This window comes from Triticum aestivum, chromosome 1B (genome assembly GCF_018294505.1).
Source record: "Triticum aestivum cultivar Chinese Spring chromosome 1B, IWGSC CS RefSeq v2.1, whole genome shotgun sequence".
Taxonomy (NCBI): Eukaryota; Viridiplantae; Streptophyta; class Magnoliopsida; order Poales; family Poaceae; genus Triticum; species Triticum aestivum.
In genome coordinates this window covers 639001043-639005713 of record NC_057795.1, presented here as the reverse complement: position 1 = coordinate 639005713, position 4671 = coordinate 639001043, and positions in this window count along the sequence as shown.

Here is a 4671-nt window from a genome sequence, read left to right as displayed (position 1 = left end):
CGAGCAGTTGGGTAGGAGAAAAAATAGGGAAAAACATATCGCTCTGAACGAGGCGACGCGATCGTTAGGGGGGGTCTCGCCCCCCCTCGTCCCCCCTTGAATCCGTCCCTGCTTGTTTGATCGTCAACAGAATATATTTGACTGAATAAAATTAAAGAGAATGATGAAGATGTTGTGGCGGTTGGTGGATGCACATAGGTCATTGCCGACTTGGACAACTGATTTAGCTGGTTAAAAAAACGAAAAGTTGCACACTCCGGCTCAGACCAGTGTTACGGTCGTCTCACGGAAAACTGTATGTTGTTGCTCTGCTCGAATAACTCCTCAAATAATCGGCTTCTTCTGCGACAAGTTTGCCTAGAGTTTTCGAAGCAACTTCATTATCAGTTGCGTAACTAAATTCCACCCTCTCTTTTCCAATAGAGACGAAGAATGTTGGAATGCGTCGTTTCTGCTCCCGGGCTCAGATGAGCCCGGGCAAAATCAAATAAAAAAAAATCCCGAACTTTTTTGGAAATTAAGATGCTCATATGCGTGATGTTCATGCAAAAATTGATGGAGTTTGGACATTCGAGGAGATAAAAAAGACAAATTTCGGCTCTGTAAGCAAGGTTACTGTGCACCCACTGTTTGGATTGATTTTTTCTTTTTTGCCACGAGCTCCTCAGATCTTCAAATGGGATGAAATTTTGAACGGACATCATGCACGCAAACATCTTTCATACAAAAAAATTTCAGATTTAAAAAAATTATAGTATCTTTTCGAATTTACTGTAGCTCGGGAGCAGATAAGCCCAGGTACCAAGTTGGATTTTTGAAAATGTTGGTCCTCTTTCCCGCAACGACGAGGAACAGGGGTGGACCCAGGATTGGGCCAAGCCCTGGGCCCTAGGCTGGCTACAGTGACCAAGATGCTATACTGAAGGCAGTGTTAATTCTTTACGTCCAGGGTCCAGGCCCCCCGGCCTGGGTCCTGGATCCGCCATTGAGGAATGTTGGTTCTCTTTTCCTACAAAGACGAAGAATCAATGCTGGTGTACGTAACGTACGGGGATGCATCCTCACCTATTGTTACATGGTAGTGATTTTTTTTCTTGATCCTTACATACTGTTACATGCTAATGACCGTTCAAATAAAAGGTCGCCGCGTCGACCTCGCAGCACTATCCGATGTTGGTTCTTTGGCTATCGGAAAAGGAGACCAACTTTGGAGCCTAGAGCTGAGGATCCACACCTTTCCGCGCTCAGAAATTATAAGGAAGTTGATGGGACGCAGCATTAGCTTCCCAAGCAACGATGATACTGTCCAGGCCTCTACTTAACAAGGGCAATGGATGGTAATCTTTCGCAATCAGATGCTACACTAAAAGCAACTAGCACATGTGTCTCGCGCTGTCGTTTCCTGTTGTCTCGGTTCCTCACCACACGAAGACTCTGCATCTAAAACCGTCTGCTTAACCGGTCCAGCCAACGAGGATAACTATTAGACAGAATGTCACTTTCGGACAACACATACGGGGTCAAAGGGATGTCCCAGTATCCCATTCCCAGCTGTACCGTCGAACAATGCTCAAAGTGAGCTCCTTCGAACACATGCAAAGTCAAAAGGTCCCTCCCCTACCAAGGCCTCGTCGGAGAGAACTAGCGTACATGTGGATGCAAGGAACCTTTGCAAGATCTTCTTCTCTGTAGGGTTTGTAAATTCTCTAATCTCTCCTATGATTTGATTACTCATTGTATACTATCTTGGAGCAGATAGTGTGCTAATCACACTCAATTAGTTAAGCATACATGTGTCCATTGTCATCTCCAGTAGTAAAGTGATTGGAGTTGAAGACTTTGAGCTCGCGACTAAAGAGCCGTACATTGACCGTGCGGAGAGATTGGAGGATAAGGCGATGCGGGAGGCGACTGGGGGCGCGATCGCCGGGCTCCGTGCGGGGCCGCCGCCCGTTCCCTCCGGTGACCGTCGGCGGGTAGGGGGCCGGTTTTGGGCCCTCGCCGACGCTGACGACGACGAGGGGGATGAGGAGGCGGATGTGGCGTCGCCGTCTCCACCATCGCCGACTCCTTCGGATGTTTTGTGTGATTTTTTGAGCGTAGGGTACAGCGATGATGATGTTGCCTCCACCGTCGACAAGGTCCTACCCATCGATGACCTGGCCAGGGTCGGGCTACCGGCGGGACAGACCAAGGAGATGCTGCGCTGGGTAGTTCACCGGCGAACGGCGGCGACGGCGGTGCGGACTTGGAAGGGTCCCCTGACCAAGGTACGTCTTTCAAATTTGACTGTTTTTCATCTGATTCGACCGGAATCTTGGGCTTTGGTCAAGAGGAGAAAGAGTTCTCCGAATGGCCCCCGATCGGCGCCGGAGGTAACCGCGGCTGCGCCGCCGGCGGTCACGGCGATCCGGATTAGGGATGTTCTCCAGGAGCGTTTGAATTCGCTCCTGGGCCGAACCGGTGTGCGGGAGGTTGTTGGGCCGGTGGGTATCACTGGGCCGGGGTCCGTTGGGTATGAGGCCCAGCTGGGATCGGTACAGATCGATACCGAGGGGGTAGACGCATGCAGTTCGTCCAGATCGTTGTCTACCTCCCTCTCGCCGCGCCCTAGGGTTCTTCATCGTCGTCTCCCGCGTCTTCGTACTGCGGGGATCGGCCGGGCTCGCCGCGCCCTGGGGTTCTTCATCGTCGTCTCCCGCATCTTCGTACTACGGGGATCGGCCGGGCTCGCCGCATCCTGCCTCTTGGAGCCATGGCAGGGCGTGGTGGAGCGCCGCCCGGGCTGTGTCTGGCGGGGTGAGCCGAGACGGTGGGGCGCCGCCTGACAAGGATACAGACCAGGGGTAGGGTCATGGGCTCGACCCGTACACCCTACCCAAGGTCGCTATCCTGGAAGATGAAAAGACTAAGAGTCAACAGAAGAGCTCTAGCTCCATACGTCGAGTGAAATCCACTCGACGGTAACATCACTCGATGGTCGTTACCTACCGTCACTCGACGACAAGGAAGATCACTCGACCATATTGAAGACCAGTAGTCAGGAGAACACGTAACGGCCAGATATTTACTCCCCCGTCTTCAATAGCATTAAGACTACTTACTGCTGGCGTTACCAGTAATGCTCCTACTTATGTACATTAGTTCCCTTGTAATGAGGGTGAGCTGGGGTCCTGGCGCACTCTATATAAGCCACCCCTCCCCTCTGGCACAAGGGTTTGCACTCTTTGTAACACAACACACATAATCCAATCGACCGCCTCCGGGCACCGAGACGTAGGGCTGTTACTTCTTCAGAGAAGGGCCTGAACTCGTAAAACTCGTGTGTACACCTTTACCATAGCTAAGATCTTGCCTCTCCATACCTACCCCCTTTCTACTTTCTGGCTTAGAACCACGACAGTTGGCGCCCACCGTGGGGCAGGTGTCTTAGCGACTTATTGGTGAAGTTGCAAGTTTTTCTGATCACCATCATCATGGTTTCCGGCGGCGGATTGGATGAGGGCCGCGAGATCCGTCTCGGCGCGCTCATTTTCGTCGCCGATGACTCTGCGTGGCTCCAGGAAGCTCCCCTGGACACCGAGGCGCTCCCCGTCCGAGGGGCGACGCACTTCCGCGCGTGCGTTCGTGGCATTCTTCTTTGGCAGTCGTCGACTCAATATCAGTCGGCTCCAATGGCGTCCCCCCCCCCCGCGCTATACGCCGCCGCAAGCGATCCGGTCGATCACGGCTTCAGCGGTGGGTGAAACATGCGGTGGCTCGGCAATCGACCACCCATCAAGTCGCGGCAATCGAGCCCGACGAAACTCTCCACGGCCTGTTCGACTTGTCGACTAGATCCGCGGAGACCGCATCCAAATGCGATAGCAGCGATCCTGCAGCCGAAGTCTTGATGGTCGACGGGCCTCGCAGCCCACCTGGTTTCTGCCGCGAAGACGGCGGAGATGGAGGCGGCGATCCGTCACACGCCCACGAGGAATACCGACCCGAACCCCTCTCCTCTTAGCAGAGGGAAGAACTTCGTCGCCGCAATATGGATGCACTCCACACGCCCATCATAGGGGAAACCCTCGAGGCTCGGGCCTTGGAGGAGGCACGCTTAGCTAATCTAGCTTAGCGCACTCGACTGGATAACCTCCAGCGGGCTCTCGACGAGCGCGCTCAGGAGAAGATCCATGAGTCCAGTCGACGACAACTCTTCCCGCCTCCACCTAAGGTATACCGCACTTCGATTCAGAATCTCACAGCCGCAGCCCGCATAGCAGAGTCGATCCAGCCCTCCCAGTCAGAAGCCGGAAGAGGGTTGATGCAAATCCGGGCCCTGCTCAGGGCAACGGGAGAGCAGAATACAACAGTATCTCAGTCGCGGAACAGGATTCACAGCCGATCCGTTGCAGCGGACACGGTTCAGTCGGCTCACAGCCCCAAATCGCCTCCGCGGCGTGAGGGGTTTGGGCAATATGATCATCCACTCGACCGTGACAATCGCCGTCGAGGGCCCACGCCTCCCCCGAGGAGTGCATCGTATGTGCCTCAGCGAAACGATGACAGGCACCGACATAGTGGTGAGCGCATAGCGTCAATCGACCCAAGGGAACCAGTCTTTGATGCGAGATCTATCCTCGTTCAAGGCCTGGCCGACCGAAACAGGGCACACAGAGAAGACCTAGG